We start from the raw sequence: 21,748 nt of genomic DNA on the forward strand, positions 1-21,748 counted from the left end.
TCTCAAGACAGGAGGACATGGAATGCTACAGGCTGGGGAAATATAAAGTGATCCAGTGTCTACAGAAAACAACAGAGTGGTTCCTCCAAAAGTTAAAGTATAGTTATGATATGATCCAGAAATTCCATTCTGAGCACAGAAACAAAAGAACTATACACAAAGACTTAATACATATGTGTTTAACAAGGTTTACATTAAATAATATTTTCAATAGCAAAAATGCCAAAGCAACACAAATAGTGATAAGAATTAGAACACATAAAGCAATTCTAGTATTTACATAGAATGGAATAGTATCTGGCCTTAACAAATGAAATCTGCCATATATTACACCTTGGGAGAACCATGAAGATTCAACATTAAGTGTAAAAAGCAAATCACAAATGTACTAAAATGATGTAAGTTCAAACAGAAGGCAGGTAGAGTAAAGTTCAGACACAAAAGTGGATAGTGATTGCCAGGAATAAAGGTAAGAGGGAGTTAGGGATGCTGTTGTCCAATGAACTCAATTTCAGGTTGGGAAAAGAAAGACTGTGGAGCCAGATAGTGGGGAGAGTCTCACAGTAAACACTAAGAATGAGGTGAGTGTTCCCAGGTTGCACAACCAAGAAAAACAAAGTGTGTAGTTTTATGGGTGGAGGGGAAGGAAGAGAGAGAGACAGAGACAGAGACAGAGACAGAAACAGAGAGATGACAGGTCAATAACATTGTATAATAAAAACTGGAAAAAGAATAAAATTCTACAGACAACCTCAGGAGTTCACTGGTCACCTAAAGACTGTCAATGACCTACAAGTCAAACATGGCTGTTAAATTTCAACACAAAGAAAAAGGAACAAGGAACTTTGTACAGAATTAGTTCTATGTTGTCCCTGTAATGACTGCCAAGTAGATCCCATGCCTAAATAGAAAGAAGTGTATTAAGCAGCAGAAATGGTTCTTTCTACCAAAAGTTCTTTCAAAACAAAAATAAAGCAAGAGCAGGTCCACATGTGCTGCTTGTGTTTCATCACTGTTTTCACACAGAATAAGAGGGCTGTTGCCTACACACCATTTCTCAGCATCAACACTCATTTTCTTATGCAATTTCAAGTTTGGTTGGCAGGTTAGAGACATTTTTTCCAACCACAGACAAAGCTTCTTTTGATACTCAAAGAAAGCATTCAAGGAAACGTTCCCAATACAAAAACAAGAAAACAACTGGGTGGGTGTTCATCAGCATCTGGGGAACAGCTGAGGTGACTCCAGTTAACTTTGGGTGGGATGTGACAATGCACTACCAAATACCTAGTCTATGTCTCCAACCAGGAACTTAGAAATGTTTGCAGAATGCCCGACTGCTGGGAGTGAGGCAGGCAGAAAAATTTTGTGTTGTTTTCTGAGACAGTATCTCATACAGCTCAGGCTGACCGAAAGAAAACTTTTTTTCTTTACTTTTGCTTTTAAGGAAAAGAATTCATTGTTTGAGGGTATGGTTCATCATGGCAGAGAAGCCTGATGGAGAGAACAGTTCTAGCTGCGAGGTAAGGAGCATGGACCAGATGTTCACATTACATCCAGTCAGAAAGCAGTAAGGGAATGCTGGTACGCCACCCGCTTTCTCCATTCCATGCAGCCACCACCCCAGCCCATTGGATGATGCCTCCACGTTCACAGTGGTCTTTCCTCCTCTGTTAAAACTACAAACAATGGTCTCCTCTGAGATTTCAATCTCACCCAGTTGACCAGAAAGACTGCCCATCACAAAAAGCTCTGCACTAAATCACTCATTGTTTCCATAAATGAAGTGAGGACTTTTGTCTCAGAACTCTGAACATTTACTCTTTCCACCTCCAGGATGCTGAGCTCCTAATCTTCCTCTATCTACCTTTCCAGAGCTAGGATTACAAGAATATGCGTTATGTAAATGGGATCAAACCCAGGGCCTCATGCATGCTGGGCCAGAATTATATGGCTGAATGAGTTACAGGCCCTGTCACTGGAGCTATATTATTGAATCTACCATGTAACCTTATGACAACCATTTAATGTTTAATATATTAGTATAAAGCACAGGAGCCCTTGATAATGAGTGTTTTATTTTAATTCCTCATTTCTTTGGTGTTATAGAAAACTGACTTCTACGTGGAACATTTACTTTTTGAAATTCAAATCCCATCATGTATCTTGAAAAGAGAGGTTGTAGTAGGAGACTGGAGAGACAGCTCACCAGTTAAAAAGGGGTTATACTAGGAGACTGGAGAGATGGCTCATCAAATAGAAGAGAGATTAGACTGAGAGACTGGAGAGATGGCTCACCAGTTAAGAGCTCTTACTGCTCCTGCAGAGAACTTGACCTTGGTTCCCAGCACCAAAGTTGAGAAAGAAGATCACAACTGCCTACAACTCCAGATTCAGAGAATCTGATGCCCTATTCTGGGCTCCTCAAACATACATACACAAACACACACACACACACACACACACGCACACGCACGCACGCACGCACGCACCACATAAATAAACAAAAACAAAATAAAAATTTTGTAAGGCTATACAATGAAGGATAGACAATGACAGACCAGTAGCAAACAGCACTCATGTGATGGAGGTGACATTGTTACGGACTCTTTTTATACACTGCTAATCCTGAAAATCACCCCATGAAGTGGCTGCCACTGGCATTCTCTCCAAAGTTGAAACAGACATAGAACATAAATAATCTGACAAATATCACAAACATTACACAGCTGGTTAAGTAGGTGAACCAGACAGGCTGGCTCCACTAGCCATAGTTGCAACCATTACACACGCTACATGTCATGACATATCAGAAATAAAGATAATTTTGATAATGCTTAACAAGCTCTTTAATGGGAACATAATATCCAAGATTTCAGTTGTCTTGCTGGTCTCCATATTATTTTGTTTTGTTTTTAACTGTAAACCAATATCCTAGAATTGTGTGCATCTTAGAGGGTTAAACATGTGAGTGAAGCCTAGATTTTTAATAGTGTTCGTTACCATTAAGAAAATAATTAAATATTCTCAAGGACTATTTCTAAATATCTTTTGTGAGGAGTCAGGCAAGGGAGAACATGTAATCCCAGCTAACTGAGAGGATGAGGCAGGATTTTGAGATTGGGGCCAGACTTAAAACAGACAGAAAAAATTTTCCCCTAATTTCACAATCAATATATAATTATAAAAACGAAGCCAACAGGCTTAGTCTCTGGCATATCAAAGAAATAAGAATATCATCTTTAGAGGACACGAGAGTGCAGGTGACTAATCTAATCAGAACTTTCACAAACTGACACATGATGAGACATTTCAACACATCAGCTGCACGTTGTTGAGGTGCAGGTAGACTACCCAAAATAATTAGAGGTCTGGAGGAAGGACAGAGTTCATGCTAAGTATGACTCATGCATCTCACAGCAAAACAAAATCCACCAGACATTTATCTTCTCAAAACAAGACACTAGGTCTGGCAGCAGCCCACAAGCAGGAAAGACCACGTGAATGTCAGACGCTCGTGTGCTGGCTAAAAATAAAAGGGTGGAGAGGCACATGACAAGTGATGACTCTAAACCTGACCTCTGGAATATACAACACCATTATAGCTTACACAGAAGTTCAAAACACCTGAAAACAGCAAGTTTCACAAGGCAAGTTGGGAAAGAAAGAGAAAAAGCTACTTTGTGAGTCAAATCTTAGAATGCATTCCAGTAAGATCTATGACATCTAAAGAGTGAAATCCTAAGCTTTTTGTCACACAGGCTTCAGGAAGAAGGGCTTTTCCTTATTAACATGAATTTAGTTGCCATCCCTTCCTGCCTTAGGCTTTGCAAGATAAGTCCATGGGCATGGAGTATAGACTTCCATTTAGAAGCACAACTTTCCTGGCAAAAGAGCCTGGTTGAAGTTGATACAGTCAGTCAAACACAGAGTCTGTTTGAAAGGTTGTAAATTAGTGACCAAGGCAAGAACACATTCAAACCGAGTTCAGGTCCCATCTGTTAGGAAAGACAAGAAAGCTTATGTTCCCAAAATGTAGTATAAAGATTCATCTCCCCGACACACACATCCAAGCAAAAGACCCAACAAAGCCGCCATGAAAATAAGAGTGCAATGGGCCAGGGGACTAGGAAGGGACTTTAACAAGGTTAGAATTTATCAGGGTTTTATTGAGTCACAACTAACAACCAACTAGTATTAATACTAACAAACCAGAGCCACTGTAGTCCATTAATTGTAGTCCTATCATTAGCAACACCTTTTTATATTTATTCAGTTTTATATGTATGAATGTTTTGCCTGCATATATGTATGCTAACCATGTATATGGATAATACCCATGAAGGTTAGAAGAGAGTGTTAGGCCCTCTAGAACTGGAATTAGGATGGTATGAACTATCATGTGGATGCTGAGAATTGGATCCAGGGAGAAGCAGCAAGTGCTCTAAACAATTCAGTCACCTCTTCAGCCACAGCAACAGTATTAAAGTAAATAGGCCTGTCACTGAGTGATAGGCACCCATGCTCAGAACTGCCAGTGCAACAAGGCCATGCTTCATATATTCAGGACAGTAGTTAGAAAGACAAAGAAATCCATGGTGCTATTACTCACAAAAGAAAAAGTAAAGCAAAATCCTACAAAGACATCTGACTACTACCTCTACTTCAACATGCATCTTCTCAGGTCAGTAACTATCTTACTCCACTCAGCAGCCATAATACTTGGAGCAGAAGTGGCTTTCGGCACAGTCTTACTAAGAACCCAAGACACAGCAGGACTCAATTTGACAACCTTTATAAACAAGTGCAAGTCCACCTTGCCATTGAAATCACTAGTTCCATGTGGACTTATAGAGCATTTAACCTATGTGTGGGTAATACAAAAGTTACCAATTTATAAAAATTTGAAGAGTAAAGATTCCACAAGAGGAGACGAGAAAGGAACAGTGAAAAAGCTAGAAAACTCAGCAGAAGAGCTACACATAAGAGAAAGGGTTAATAATGGAAAGTCACCAGCAGTTCCAGACACCACTAGGAGGGCAAATTTGAGAAACTGCTCTCTCCAGCCTACTCACAAGAATAATGGGGAGAAGCAAGAGTCATAAGCCAGCAGAAATCTAAATGTATATCTGACCAGATTTAGCAATTAACCACAACTCACAGGCTAGAAGAGGCAGAATAGCATGCTTTTTTGAATTATCGCAAACACGCCTTTTCATTAGTGAGTATTTAATCAAAAGAACTACATGGGCCATGACATTGCTTCTAGACATCCTGTGTGTATAGGCCTGTCCTAATAGAGTGCAATGTCCTCCACTCTCCCACCTACTAGAATCTATACCATGTGTGAACACTTTCCTACAGTGTAGGCAAGATCTGGAACCCGCTTCTTACCACTCCAATACTTAAAGGTGATAAGAACTCACTTTCATGAATCTGTAACTTCTGCCCAGTAAGTAAACAGTCCTCTGCTGGCTTTGAAGGATCGAGCTGTCAAGTTGTAGGGATAGCACTGCACAGAACTAGAAGTATCTTACAGTGGAGCGCCAACAAGAGACCAGGGACTTTGATGCAACAGCCTATAAAGAACTGCATGTCCCCAAGAAACACAAAACATGGGAAAGTCTTCAAATGATATGATAGTTACAGCAAACACCTTTATGGCAGACCACTGAAGATTACAGAGTCCTGAAATATGACTCATGGACAGAGCCAAACAAATGTGCTGTGAGTAGCCACATTTGGAGGAATATTGCTATACGTCAATAACTAACAAACACTTTTAATATGATACGACATAGATGTGTGTAATAATTTTTAGATCATCCTATAGCTGAATAACTGAAAAAGAAAAGCTGGCTGCAGAGATGTGGTGCAAGGGTGAGAACCAGTTTGGCCATCAAGGCAATAGTAGCCCAAGTGAACGAAAACAAGGAAACACATGCCAATGCAATGGATAACTCCACTACTTCTTTTAAAAACTGAAAATGGTTACATTCACAAAAGAAATTTATAGAACAAAACACAAGAGAGTGTTTGAAAATACACTAGCTCTCATCTGTTATGGGGGAGAAAGGTAGAGTTTAAAGGATACACTAGCTCTCATCTGTATTATAGATGGAAAAATGTATGTTTCAGTCAGTGGAGTTTTTAGGACATGCCAGAGGGTACATACTATCATGCTGAAACTATTCATTAATAGAGGTTACAATATATAATTTGGATAAACATTGATACTTAAAAAGTGGGGGGACATAAAATAACAGCCACTAAATTAAAAATATACAATACTGTATTTGAGCTACATGGGCTGGGGAAAATGGAGAAAAGCCATAAAATGGCACTTTCAGAAGCTGTCCTGAATACACAGATGAAACAAGGAGTCTGTGGAACACAAGTAACTCTAGTTCAATCAAATGTTTCATCTAATTTAAACCATAAATTAACTAGGGAATGTATAAAATAGATTTTTAAAATCTTGTATCTATTTTATACAGCCTAAACCCTAAACATATGAGTACGCAAAATGTGCTACGGCAGGAGGAACAGACAGCCTCTCTCACTATGCCCTGGGCTACAATTTCTGAGTGTGTCTTCATAGCAGCAGACTCTTGTGCATGGCTGTGCACACACATGGAAGCACACACATACAAACCCACTATACTAGCAACACATATTCATAAAAATTAAGTCATATGAATTTGTATAAATTCTTCTATTTCATAAAGCATGCCACAGGACCACATAAGCTACACAAACACAAACACACACACACACACACACACACACACACACACACACACACATACACACACGTGCGATGTCATCTCAAAACTTGGGAAACAGAGACTGGAGGATGATCAATCAGTTCAGCCAAGGCTACATATTCAAAACAGCCACACTACAACAACATCAAAATTTACTTATTGAAGCCAAACTTAAAAATCCATATTAACAGATGGTGAATCTGTGCTATCTTGGTTCACATCATCCTGACTGTACAAAATGTGCAAACAGTGAGTTGGTGTTCCCTTTGGGGTGTACATCCATGTCCACTGCACTTCACTCAACCTCGACAACATCTACTCATGTCTATGGTACCAATACCTGGGGACAGAGTCTCACTGAGGAAGGCCAGACAGTGCTGGGACTTGATAAGTAGTCTACATTGGCCTTAAAACTCTTAATCCTGCTACTTTAGCCTTCTAAGTGCTAGATTGCAGGTATATGTCAACACTCTAGTCTAATTGTGGATTTTTTAAATCTAAGCATCCTCAACTTCTATAATACAATATGATACAAAAGTGATATAAAAAAATACAAAATGTAATTCCTTAATCTGACAAAAACAGACAAATATTTAAAACTATAAACTACTATGAAAGGAGAGAACATAAATGGGAATGGAATTAAAAGTAATAAAAACTGAGAAAACTCCTACTTCAATTTTTAGAAGTTGGTTATTGGCAAAAAGACTTTGTAAAGGATGTTTATATGTATCTGCAACCTAAAACTATAAGATATCAGTACCCACATTAACAAAAGGGACATGTTTATACAACAAGCAAAATAAGGAATTCATGATCTAAATTCTAAGTCAAACTATACCAGGAACTATCAAAAACTAGTGGTTGATATTGGCTTTATATTTTAATACTTATTAAATGGATATAATAATTCCTCATTAAGTTTCCAGAATTAAAGAAGAGTCCACAGTCAACATATCATACATAGTGTATTATTCACTGAATCCATCCCTACACTCAGTCTGCACACTCACTCTTCTGTCTAGGCTAGAGAAAATTCAAAGGTATGCTCACAACAATTAATTCCCCATAACACAAAACAGATATTGACTCGTGAAAAATTAGCACTGAAAGTTGCAGATAAACGTGTGCTCACCAGGGTGGTGGTGGAACACGCCTTTAACATCAGCACTTGGAATGTACAGGCAGGCAGGCAGATTTCTTAGTTTGAGGTGAACATGATCTATAGAGTGAGTTCCAAGACATCCAGGGATAGAAAAACCCTGTCTAAGTAGGTGAGGTGGGAGTGGGCACACTCAAGAAATGAGAGAAATGACTAAGAACGTGGCAGCTTACTTGAAGACCGGAAAGAACACACTACTAAAAGGACCAGAAATGGCTTGTTGAATGAACCTACGCAAACAAGACTCAAGATAATCTTGTTTTAGAGTTTTCTGATGCAATTTCATTGATTGCTTTTATGATTATTGGTATGAGCTGGGAAAGAATTACATTCCTTCTACTCAGTGAAAAATAATACAAAAAATTCAAGGATAACAAAAGAACATAGGATGTTCTAAACCTGATGAATCTATGAATTGTAAGGTAATTTGCTAAGCTTTGGTGTCTTTTCTAGGATGGTGCTTTGTGGATGTAAACCAGAAGTACAGGTGGATGCTATCACATCAAAAACTCACATAGACCAGTGCTAATGCAACCTAGCAGTAGTACTGGTTTTGCCCTAAAATTCACTTACAGAAACCAAAGTAGTGGCAATATAACACTGTACTAGAATAAACAGTGTTTTTATAAAACCTAATTTGGGTGAGGATATTGGGCAATAGAGTAGGACCTAATCCAATGACTACTTTTCTTAAAAGAATGGGAAATCTGGATTGTAGCCTGGTTATCCTTTGCTTTCTAATATCCACTCACCAGTGAATATATAATGTGTTTGTCTTTCCAGGTCAGGCTACAAACCACAGACTCAGAGAAGCTAGGTAACAAGGAGGACCCTATGAGGATCTCCTTGGAAGAGGAAACATGAGATCTCCTGGGTAAATTGGGATGCTGTGGAGAGAAAGAAGAAGGGATGGAATGGGTGATGGGAACTTGAGGGATTGGGATGGTCAAATTGGGGACAGGATGGAGAGGGAGAATAATGAAAGTGATATCTTGATAGAGGGGGCCATTATGGGGTTAGAGAGAAACCTGGTTCCATGAAAATTCCCAGGAACACACAAGGAAGATCCCAGTTAAGACTTCCAGTAGAGAGGGTGCCTGAACTGGACTTCTCCTGTAATCAGATTGGTGACTACCCTAATTGTCCAAATGGAAGCAGATGTACAAAACCTCATTCAATTACTGGGCCCAGCTCTGGAAGTACAGTTGAAAATAGGAAGGAGGGATTATATGAGCAAGGAGGAGTCAAGATCATGACAGGACAGGTGACCTGAACTTGTGGGAACTCACAGACTCTAGATGGGCAGCTAGGGAGCCGGCATGGGACTGGCCTAATCCTCTGCATGTGGGATTTGGGTGACAATTACGTAACTTGGTCTATTTGTGGGGTCCCTGATACATGAACTAGCTCTTTGGAATCTATTCCCTATGGTGGTATGTCTCACTAGCCTAGATGCAATAGGGAGGAGCTTGGCCCTGCCTGAACTTACTATGAGTTGCTTTGTTGAATACAATGGGAGGCCTTACTCCTTCTGAATGGAGATAGAGAAGGAATGGGTGGGAAGGTGGGGAAAGGTAGGAAGTTGGGGGAGGAAATGAGAGGAAAGGAAGGAGGGGAAACTGTGGTTGGTATGATAAAAAAGAAGAATGGGGAATTTGGACAGAGAAACAGAAAAGGAATGCCGATGAAGATGGGCATGAAGAGCTAATGCATCCAAAGGCCAAGGACAATGGGTACAGAGAGTTAATTATCCAAGGCCAGGAATGAGGAGTACTCATCAGTTGAGGGGAAAAATGGGGTACTCTGCACCAGAAACTGAAGAAAGCACAGTACTGCCTACATTTTTAGTTGGAGCTACCAGACTCTAAACTCCTTGGAAACTCAATTCTAAGCTATCCAGTTTGAGGTTCTTTGTTTTAACCATGATTGGAAACTAGCACAAGTATATGTGGTAAGGAATATTAGTTGATGAGGTGTTACATTAGTTTATGCAGTGGAATATTTGTTTACTGATACAAATATATGTTGCATTCTCGTATTTTGCATTCATTTACCTCTGTGAAGCTGTGTTACTTTGCCTGTCTAAAACAACTGATTAGTCTAATAAGGAGCTGAATGGTCAATGTCTAGGTAAGAAACCTAGGCATGCAGGGCTGGCATGCAGAGAGAATAAATAGAAGGTGAGGAAAAAGAGGGAGGAGCGAGAAAAGAAGGAGAGAATGCCAGAAGTCAATCAACAAGCCACACATCCAGCAACACAGTAAGAAGTTAAGAAAGGTACATAAAATAGAGAAAGGCAAACGCCCAGAGGCAAAAAGTAGAAAGGATAATTTGAGTTAAGAAAAGCTGGCTAGAAATAAGCCAAGCTAAGGCCAGACATTTATAAGTAAGAATAAGTCTCCATGTATTTATTTGGAAGCTGGGAGGTGTACCCCCCAAAGAATAAGAGTGAGATAACAAAGAGACTGACTACATACATGCTCACAAAACTGATCTCAGTATGTTACAAGTAACAAGTAGTTGCATGCAGACCAGCATATAAGGAGTTACCAAGCTGGGAACAGTAATTATATCTGGGTGAAAGAGTGGCTGATTTTTATTCTACTGTTTGTGCTTTCTCCAAGTTTTATAAATCTTTTTTCAATAAACATGTTTACTTTCATAATCAGAAGAAAAGTCAATAGTGATGACTCCACAAAAAAAAGTTGTACAGAGTTAAGTTAATCAGGAAGCAAGGCATAAATAAAAACATGCAAAAATAGAAAGGGCAAGGAATGAATGTCTACCAAATACACAGTTGTTTTAAATAAGAAACTTACACAACTTTTTGTAGATGATTTTGAAAATCTAGATAAAGTGGATAATTTTGTAGAATAATGCAATTTACCAAATTTGATCCCAAAAAAATAAAAAATCCAAAAAGATAAATAGTTAAACTATTAACATCTCTTCCATGTAACCGTGAAAGACTGAATGATACAGTAGACATTTAAATAATTCCTTAAATAGAAAATACCATGAAACTTTTTTTTTGTTTTTGGTCAGATTCTAAATTCTGAAAAAGAAACCTCTAGATGGAAGGAAGGAAGCAGGGAGACTTCCATTCTTTTGAAAATAAATACAAAATACTAAGCAAAACATTAGCAAAAAGATCTGGGCTCTTGACAAATATGAAATCTGTCCTTCCACAATAACTAATAATGATGGGAAACATGCAAAGACAGTTTCAAATGTTTAACTACAAATAGTAGGTAGGTAGGTAGGTAGGTGACAGGTAGGTAGGAAGATAGATAGATAGATAGATAGATAGATAGATAGATAGATAGATAGATACACAGACAGACACAAACAGATAGATAGATAGATAGATAGATAGATAGATAGATAGATGGATGGATGGATGGATGGATGGATGGATGGATGGATGGATGGATGGAAAGATAAACAGATGCCAAACAATGGGGAAGTGAAGAAAAATAAATGAGCTAAGCCTTTCGGTTCGCCTGTGTGCTCTGTGAAAACACTTTCCACATCCCAGTGGGTTTAGATGACATACGCAAGGAGAGAGGGCAGTTTTGCTAGAAGAACTGGGTACCAATTCTAAGTGCAGGAGAATGTGCAGGCAGGTACACACAGGGTGAGAGAGCTTCAAAGTGCTGTGGGGAACTACAGGAAGAACTATGGACTGACTGCCCTATACACATGACAGGAACAAAGGAAGGAAGCCCTAGAAATAGACCAAACAATTCCTTATCTGCAGTTAGAAAAAGCTGTCCCACTACATAAAAACTGAGCAGACTCTTAAAAAATATTTACTTGCTTTGAGGAAAGCTATACTTCCAATGAAAGCTATGTCTCACCTGCTAACATCAATTAAGAGAAAACCCAGAAAACACCAATTGTTTCCAAGTAACCAAACTAGGACCATGAACACAATCCAAAAATATTTGGGAGACTAAAAATAATCCAACACCTAACAACTTATAATTTACAATCTGGATATTAATAACCAATTTCCAGACATGAGAAGAAGTAAGAAAACATGACCCATGATGAGGGGAAAAATAACTCAGTAAAAACAGAATGAGAAATGACACAGATGATAAAATTAGTAGACAAGATCATAAACAGCCAAACATACCCCATGTGTTCCAAGTAATAGAGGAATCTATGAGCACAATGAAAATCCTAACTGATATAAAAATATAAGTGTATGGTTTTGAAAAGACCCCAGTCAAACTTTTGGCAGTTAAAAATAGAATAATAAAAAAGAAAATAGATGGGCTGAGTAAGCCTGAAGCCCAAAATAGAAATTATCCCTAATGAAATACAGAGAAAAGATGAAAAAGTGAGTAACAGAATGCAACTGAGCTGTGGGACATGAAGTGGACTAAGCAGCTACCAAAGAGGCAAGTGGCTGGAAGGACATTGCATAAATGACCCAGCATCTTGAAACCTGGAAGTCTAAACCCACAGAGACCAAAAAGCTTAAGGTTTACAACAGAAACACCACAACAAATCACAAGGTATGCCACAAACACAATGCCCATGAACACTGATAAAACTGTAAACAGCACTCAGTAAAAAATTAAAAACTCATTATACTTTTACTAAAGAAAATTAAAAGAAGATGGCCTCAGGTAAGAAACAAGAAGATGTAGAAAATAATATGGAAAACTCTCAAAGTACTAAAAAAATATTGAAGATATAGTAAGTATTGAAAAATATTAAAAGTTTAAAATGAATTGAAAATATCATTTAAAACTCAGAGTAAGAAAATCACTATGATCTGAAAAAGATAAAATGGACTAGATGACAGAAGCAGACTAGACAAGAATATTAAAGGCTTGCAGAGACAGTGACCCAGATGGAGACTGGAACCTACAGACAGGAATGGAGAGCAGAACTGATTAAGAATAGGAGTTAAGAAGAAAGACTGTGGTCCATCTGGAAAAACCTTTTTAATGAGTATCTTTCTGTCTAAAGAAAGGATTACATAGACCATATGGCCAGTTTACAGGTGTAAAATACAGAAAAAAATTTGACAAATGAGGCAGTAGAAGTCAAGGGACAGGAGAGTCCTAAAGTATGTATGCAGTGGCATAGCATAACTCAAGCAATTATAGTAGGTTACATATAAATCCTGAAAAACCACACAGCATCTACTAAGGCAATGTGAACAAGGTGAAAAAAAAAAGGCCAATCCATGTTTAATACAATTTGAGTATGGAAACAAAAACAAGAAATACATAAAAAGAAAACATGACACAACAGGATAATAAAACTGAAGACATCTCATATATATGAAATTTATAGGACCTACACACACCAATTAAAGAACTAAAAAAAAAAAAAGTTAGACCGGAGAAAACAACATCAAAATGTATCAATTCTGTAAACACAAAAACAAAAACATAAATTTAAAGGCCAGATAGTTTAAGGTAAAATGACAGGAAAGAACATGTCAAACTGACACCATACAACAGAGGTTTAGTGTGATTTTATCAATAAGGAAGGTAGATTTTAGGGCTACAGATACTATCAGAATTTGACAGTGGCTCTTCTTAAGGAGATGAGTCGATTTATCTACAGATAATAAGAATCCTACCCGTGCAGTATATAAAATTATAGCTCTAAAGTACATAAAAAAGATCTGACTAGAATTAAAAGAATGCACTGAAAAGGCCATCGTTACACTTCAGAACTTCCACAGACAGCTTTCAATTAGAGAAGAGAAAGGCAGAAAATGAGCAATGTCAAAGAGAACCAGAACAACTCTGCCAACAATTTGATCTAATTGAAATTCCTGTCGAGAACCATGAAATATTCACCAAGACACGTTATATTCTGAACAAAACAAGCATCTCAAAAATTTAGATATGTTGAAAACATAGTTTCTGAGCAATAGAGAATTGAGAGAGAAAACATTAACTGAGCTCCTGAAAAGTCGCTTGCTAATAAACAAGCTTCTAACATTACAAAGGCTAACAATGAAATTATAAATGGAACTTAAATTGTAAAATATAAAGGTATGGGACTATATGTAAATTCACAAGATGTCAACAATAATGCTTACAAGGAAACATACACCTTGGATGCTTTTAGTGGAAAACAAGTCTAAAATGAAAAAAGCTAAGTTTTGAACATAAGAAATAAGAAAAAGAGAACATCGAGGAAGAACAAAATTCCATGACAATAAAATGATCTGAAATGAAATCTCTAAAACTAAAGATAGCTCTCTGAAAAAAATGGATAAGCTGACAACCTGGGTAAATTAGCCACATAAAATAAGAGGAAAAAAAAACACAAACACAAACGAACATTAGCAAGAGTCCTTATACAACCAAAAATCCCAGAGTAAAGGGAGGGGGAACAGACTCTTCAGCAATCAGAGAAGACAATGAAGTGAAAGAAAATTCCCTTGGAGATAAAAAAAAAAAATACCAAGCAAGATATGCTTATGGCTACCGGTGAAGAAGAAATAGTATTAACTATATTCAAATGTCAGGGCTACTTAGTGATTTCATCTAGCCTGGCCTAAAGAGTAAACCGATGTTTCAAATTTTAAAAAAACAACAACAACAACAAACAAACAAACAAACATAACTCTAGAATTCAAGGTAACTACAGACCTCTACTGACCGTGAACTCTGACTTCCTAAAAAATAACTTTGCCACATACTAATGTACTGAATCCCAAAATATATAAAATGATATACACCATCACCAACTATAGTTTATATTAGTAAAGCAATGGTGGCTTAACATCAACATACCCAAATAATTTACCACATTAACAGAGTTTCTGGGAAGGCATTTGATAACATGGAGTATCCATTCATGATTAAATATTTTAACAAAATCAGAACAGAAGCAAACTTCCTCCACTACACAAAACTCACAACATCACAGCAAACACTGAATGACCAGGGTTTCAGGTCACACTATGGGGAATGGCCCAGTCAGTAAAGTAAGACCAGAACAAACTTGCCGGTGATGGTGGCTCACATCTTTAATTCCTCACTGGAATGGCAGAGGCTGGCAAATCTTTGTGAGTTCAAGGCCAACCCAGTCAAAAGAGAGAGTTCTAGGACAACCAAGACTACACAAAGAAACCCTGTCTCAAAAATAAAACAACAAATAAACCAACCTCAAGGCAGAAAAGCATAGAGAAGGAAGTAAAAAAAAATTAGACTTATTAAACAACTGGTACAATATAGTGATAACACTAAAAACTCAACTATACACAACAGTAATGAATGTTTGAAAGAAGAAAATCTTTAATATCATTTATAAGAACTAAGAAAACTGAAGTTCTTTGGGCAAATTTGAATCCCCAACCCCTAAAATGTATGATAACTTTTAAGAAAAATGAGAAAACATTGTTTACTGTTTAAGAGCCTAGGGTTAAAAAGATACAAACAAGAAAGAAAGGTCTGAGTGCTGACTAACAGCCTGAATTAAGAAGACAAGGCCGAGCCCTCAGTGATGGCCCAGATGGGAGCTCCAATGGAACACTCTTCAGTTGGGAAATGCTGGTCTAGAAGTTGTTTTGGAAAGAGTCCTCAGGCAAGAAGATCATAGATTTCATTATGCTCTATTCTGTAAATGAGTGTTTGCTTTCCCTCTGATAAACACTGTGGGTTTTGCAAACAAAATCTACAGAGCCAAAAATGCATGAATGCTCTTCTCCTTCAAAAAAGTTCTGGATTTAACATCAACTTGTACAACTTATATGTAGCGAGAATTAAAGAGTCAACAAAATAAAGTGGCATGCTGCTCCCTGTATAAAACAAAACAAAACAAAAAACCTAATTAGTGAAGGAGTGGCATCTATTTCAGAAATGTTTAATAACAGAAAACATAGAAATACATACTTCTTTTTTATTACTTTAATTTTAAATAGCTTATTTTACATGTCAATCCCAGTTCCCTCTCCCTCCCCTCTTCCCGCACTCCCCCACCATTACCCCCAGCCTCCCACCCTATCCCACGTCCCTCCACATAGGGAATATCCAGAGTCTGTCATTTCACTCAGGGCAGGGTCCAGGTACTCCCCTAAGAGTCCAGGCTGAGAGAGCATCCCTCTTTGTGTTATGGACACACAAAGTCCATTTGTATGCCAGGGATAAACACTGATCCACTGCCCAGAGCTCCTTACAGAGCATCATCAACAAACCGAGTATGATTCCATCAAAGCCAGACTTGCAGAACCAAAGAGTCTACTGTATTTACGTAGCATAAATAAGTGAGGGTTCATTTACAAGAACATGGTGACTCAAAGAGGCCATACCAACCAGAACATCTCACTCCATATGGATGAGGACTGCCTCATAGCTGGGTAGACAGAATCTCTCCTTCACAAAGCTGTCCACAGTTGCTATATAGGGCACTGTCCAAGAACACATGGTCAGACTTACATACAAAAGACTAACAGAGTAAAAGGAGGAGCAACTGAAACATCAGATGAAGGTATAACACCCTTCCCAAGTCTCATTATATGAGGAAATCCAATCCCATGGTCCCTAACAAATAGCAGTTCTTTTGGTGAAGATGACAGCTGTTATTCTTGGAGGACAGTGCTCTACAACACTGATCCAGCCAACAACTATAGCTATCTCCCTTTCACAGATACCTTACTGATGGGAAATGCCGTTCTGTAAATCTGTCTCTCTTATTGGTTGTTGAATAAAGCACTGTTGCCTAATAGGGAAGCCAGATAGGTGGGACTAGGAGTTAAGTAGGATTTTGAGAAAGAGAGGCAGAGAGAGACACCATGTAGACCACCAGAGTACTCTTACCCTTTTCTCCGGTAAGAGAAATACTTAGATTAACAATTATGGGTTATATACTTAAGTCAGAGATAGCCAGTAAAAAAACAAGCAAACAGCGAACAGCTTTATAATTAATATAGTGTCCTGTGTGTTATTTGGGGGTTGAGACAGCGTAGCAGGGCCCAGGCGACTGACAAAACTATACCATACTGGAAACTATACTCGAAAACGATACTCTACACCTTACTATATCCCATCAGCTAGTTTTCTCTAAAGAAACAATAATTAATTTCAGACCAGGCTTTCCAGGTCAAAAGGCAGGATCAAGAACATTGCATGAGTCCTCAAAGAATAAGGGCCCTCTTGTCAAAATTCAAAATATAATAACAAATAATAATGCAATTATTAAGAAGAAATGAACATCTTAATGAAATAATAATGTTCAATAATTATGAAGATAATACCTCTAAAATCAAAATCAATTGTTGATATATTTCTGTTGTACTAATATGTGATGAGATTTTACTTATTCCCTATTTTAAAAATGTCTTCATGCACATAGGTAACTATAAATACTGGCAGCATTTATTCCACAAGCCTCTTAGTTGAGCAAATCCATCAGTGAGCAGATCTTGCAGAACTCTGCTCTCCATAAAAACACACACACACTAACTTCAAGACATCATTTACAATGTAGATTAATTGTTTCTAGTGTTGCTTCTGTGAGAGGAGACAGTTCCCCCTGCACACCTGAATGAACTCTGAAATATGGAAATTGTCTTTGTTCTTGCATGGAGATTGAGAAGAGGCTGTTACAGGTGCAGTTGCCACTAGAATCATGCATCTGCTTTGAATCTGGGAGACAATCAAGGCCATGGTTTGGGTTTTGAGGCATGCAGGACAGTGAGCATTTGGGAATGATTCTAGTGTGAACGTTGTTATCAGAATGACTTTGCTGTAATATAAGTTCTATGCATAACTGTCACTTTAGTCTCTTAATTATAAATTACAAAAAAATTGTTGATAAAGCCTTTGACAAAATCTAATTTTTTGACTTATTTAGTGTTCCAAAGCAGTAGATGAAGGGGGCTCTACTCCATGAGAGACTTTGAATTTTGCCCTTGATCTTACTTTAAAGGAAGGAAGGAAGGAAGGAAGGAAGGAAGGAAGGAAGGAAGGAAGGAAGGAAGGAAGGAAGGAAGGGACAACAATAAAAAATATACCAAGTGTGGCAGTGAGTACCTGTAATCACAGCACAATAAGTGGGGTCATTAGTCGCAGGCCAGTCTATGCAACAGCAAAATAAACAAACAAGCAAACCACAGTTAATACTTTGTCATTGCTGAGTTATTCAACTGCTATACACTAGAGTTATTTGAAATTATTTAGCTTTGGTTCTTAGAAAAATTCATTGAACCAACCAAGGCTGAACCTTTGAAGAACAAATAAGGTTTAGCAATGACACTACTAGTTCAAAGTACTTGAGACCCTCAGCTTTCATATGAGTATCTATTTATGAATAACAATTGAATACAAATGCAAGTAATACCATACAAATAAAGTGTCACCTAATACATATATATATATGAACATACATATGTATGTATATCAGATATATGCTGTCACACCTACATTTCACAGATTGTGACTCTAAGTCTTTTTCCACACATATTTTAGCCCCACCAAGTTTAACACATCTTAGCAGATTCTGCCTCTGCTTATCTGAATCTGTGCTTCCTTAGTTCCCTTGGAAATAAGAAACATTTGACAGTGGGATCCACACTCTATTCATCTTTGTTTTGGCATGGTGAGTCTTCCATGGCAATGAAAAAATAAAGAAATAAAAACAGTGATAGGCATCCATTCCAATCACTGCTGAGATACTTATAGCTGGGATGTGGGGTATGCAAAGCAGGAATGCAATCACCCAAAGCTCCCATTCCAGGGGCCCTATGATCAAACACATGTTCAAAGGCTCAGCAGAACTCAGTGCTGGGAGACAGTTGCACACATGGCAATCATCTATTACAGCAATCAGCTAGGGAAAAACAGGGGTGAAGCCTGGAGCAGCGCATGCATGAGCTCTGACTTTTCTCTCAGAGACATAGTACTTCCCCAGCAGACACACACATGCAGTATTTATGCCCAAGACAGCCTACTCAAGGTCAGTCAGGAGATGTATTTTAGTCTTATTTGTCAAACTGGCAGATTCCCTGAAGAAAAGTCCATGTTCAATACCAAACAGGTAAAATAATTTTTATCAGTTTCACAAAAATTCTGCAAGCTTCATTCCCACATGCTACCTAAAGGTCAAAACTACTGCCATATCCTCTAACCCTGACACTTGCAGACATGCTCTGTGAAGCCTTTTCTGTGGAGAACTACACATACTCTCTGTTGTAATGTTCCATTGCCACACAATACAACTGCAAGCACAAAGGGTTAGAAGTTCAGCCCAGATGTCTACTTCGCCATACAATCAATGTTAGATGTTTAATTTCATGTAATTTTCATTTGTCTCAAATTATTCTTCTCTGACATCATTCCTCAGTTACTAAAATACATCAAATCCTTTCTTAGATTATGAGCAATAAGAAAAACAAGGTGTAATTTGCCAACCCTCGCACAGCCTGCCCTGTGATTTTTCTATTCCATTTACAAAAATATTTATGAGTAAATAATTTTATATGAGGGCTGACAGCTGCAGCTTCTCCTATCCTCCAAAGAGACAGTGGGCAGGAGTGGGGTTCTACTGGTGGGGACGCCAGGCCAGCTGGGGGATAACCTGGGAATTGTACCATTGCCTCAGCTCATCTGTCTCTTCCACTTCTGCCTGACCTTGCTGGAAGGCCCCGCCTTACACCTGGGCCAGCAGGGAATCTGCTCAAGCCCTCTCAGCTGCTTCCCCCTGACACACTCATCCTGGTTCTAGGGAAGATGTTTCTTTGGGCCATTGTTTCTGAGGCTGTTCTTCTGTAGAAGGATGGCTTTCACTGCTGTGCCTTTTCTTTCCCAGGAGCTTCTGCATTTCCCTCAAGGGGCCCGACCAGCTCTTGATCTTCTCATCTGTGCTTGGGGCTGGAGGGCAGGCCTTTGCAGTGCGGGGAGCTAGTACCAAAGAGGTTGAATTTGGGCCTCTGCTGCACTCTGGCCCAAGTACATCAGAATGCCTAGTGCTTTCTCTTGCCTCTCCTTCTCCTTTAGCTTATCTTTTTCATGATCTGTAATGCCTCTTGGCACCCTTTTCCCTTCTTTCAGCAGCTCCCTAAAACAGGTCCACAGGGCCAGAATCTGGAGCTCCTGAATCTGCTGCTTCCATCTCAGGCAGTGAGTCCTGGCTCCTGGTTGTCTTCCACAGGAACTCTGTTCTGACTCTCCACTCATCTTCTCCACCACCCGGGCCTGGGCCTTGTCGCAAGGCATGCGGGCAACACTGTCCTTGTTTCCGACATGCCAGCTCTTCTTGGGCAAGATATTCATGATTCCACAGCTGACCTCGGAACAGCAGATTCACTCTTGCCTTGTGATTTCGTAATCCCAGTTACTCTCCTCGGTTTTGGCTCTCTTTGAAAGAATTCACACTTCCCTAGTGGGTTTGTTAAAGTTCAGAATTCTTCATCTCATCACTCTATCACATTTAACTATAGCTGCCACACGGTATGCAGACAGGATGTTTCTACTAAAAGTAGGGAATATGACTTGGTGGGTCATAGGACTTTGTGCATAAACAGGAGGACCATGGTTCAGATACTCAACACCCATTAAAAAAAAAAAAACTGGGCACAGTCATACATAGTGCTCAGGGAGAACAGAGACAGGAGGCTTGCTGGGTCTTGCTGAGTACAATTCTAGCCAAAACAGCAAGATCCAGGTTCTCAAGGCAATGGGCATCCTATATCCTCCTTAGACTTCCAGGCTGCACACACATATGTATATATGCCACACTAACATGCAAGCACGCACATACACACACACACACACATACTTTTGTTAAACGTGCTGAGCAGTCTAATCCAAAGTCTAAAAAAAAAAAATTCTCCAGAAGTGGAGAATTCTATTCAACAAAGTTGTTTCATGCAAAAACAAAAACAACAACAACAAAAAAAACTTACTAAGAAAAAAACTGAATAAAATCATCTTCAGGGTATATGTATAAAATATATGTAAACTATTTTGCATCTGGTTCCATTCAGAATATTTTAAAACTTCAAAATATTCCTGGCTCTAAATATTTTGAAGAAGTGATACTGGACCTGTGATATAATTCCCAACACTTTAAAGATAGTTTTGAAAAATTAGGTAGGGTAGCCCACATCTGTAACCATAGTTTTGGGGTTAGAAAGACAGGTGGACCCCTAATCTCACTGCCCAGCCTAGCCAATCAATGGGAGTTCAGTGAGAGACCCTCTCAAAGAGGAAAAAATGGGTAATATAGGAAGATATGTGATGTTGACATAGAGTCTCAACACACACAGGCATGCAAGAACACACAGTCATTACACAAACACAAATGAAAAGTAAACCTCAAAGGATTACCTGTAAATATCTATGACTCAAAGATATTTACATATGTATAAATTTAAATATGTACTCATATGTATATAGGTGTATATGACCGTGTGTGCACATGGCAGTGAAGGCCTAAGATAAGCGTTTGGTGTGGTTCCTCGGGAATGGTCCAAAATTTATGAAGAACTCAAGAAGATAGGCTCCAAAACACCAAACAATCCAATTAAAAAGTAGGGTACAGAAATAGAGAATTCTCAATACAGGAGTCTAAAATGGCTGATAGACACTTACAAAAGTGTTCAACATCCTTAGCCATCAGGGAAATGCAAATCAAAACAATTCTGAAATACCATCTCACCCCTGTAAAATAGGTAAAATCAAAAACACTAATGACAGTTTATGGTGGAGAGGATGTGGAGAAAGGGGAACACTCCTCCACTGCTTGTGGGAGTGCCAACCTTAAATGCCCTCCCCAGATAATGAGATTAATGACTACTTTATATGCCATCATAGAGCCTTCATCCAGTGGCTGATGG

General features: G+C 38.6%; 1 protein-coding gene and 1 pseudogene across 5 annotated transcripts in view; both read right to left on the reverse strand.

Annotated features, from left to right (window-relative positions):
• The window catches only part of Cdkal1 (CDK5 regulatory subunit associated protein 1 like 1), a 523,909-nt gene that overhangs the window by 313,291 nt on the left and 188,870 nt on the right, over positions 1-21,748 (reverse strand). The gene's annotated exons all lie outside the window — the stretch shown is intronic.
• On the reverse strand, positions 19,417-20,711 carry LOC106020805 (annotated as a pseudogene).

Source organism: Mesocricetus auratus, unplaced genomic scaffold (genome assembly GCF_017639785.1).
Source record: "Mesocricetus auratus isolate SY011 unplaced genomic scaffold, BCM_Maur_2.0 Super-Scaffold_100013, whole genome shotgun sequence".
In the NCBI taxonomy this organism is placed as follows: domain Eukaryota; kingdom Metazoa; phylum Chordata; class Mammalia; order Rodentia; family Cricetidae; genus Mesocricetus; species Mesocricetus auratus.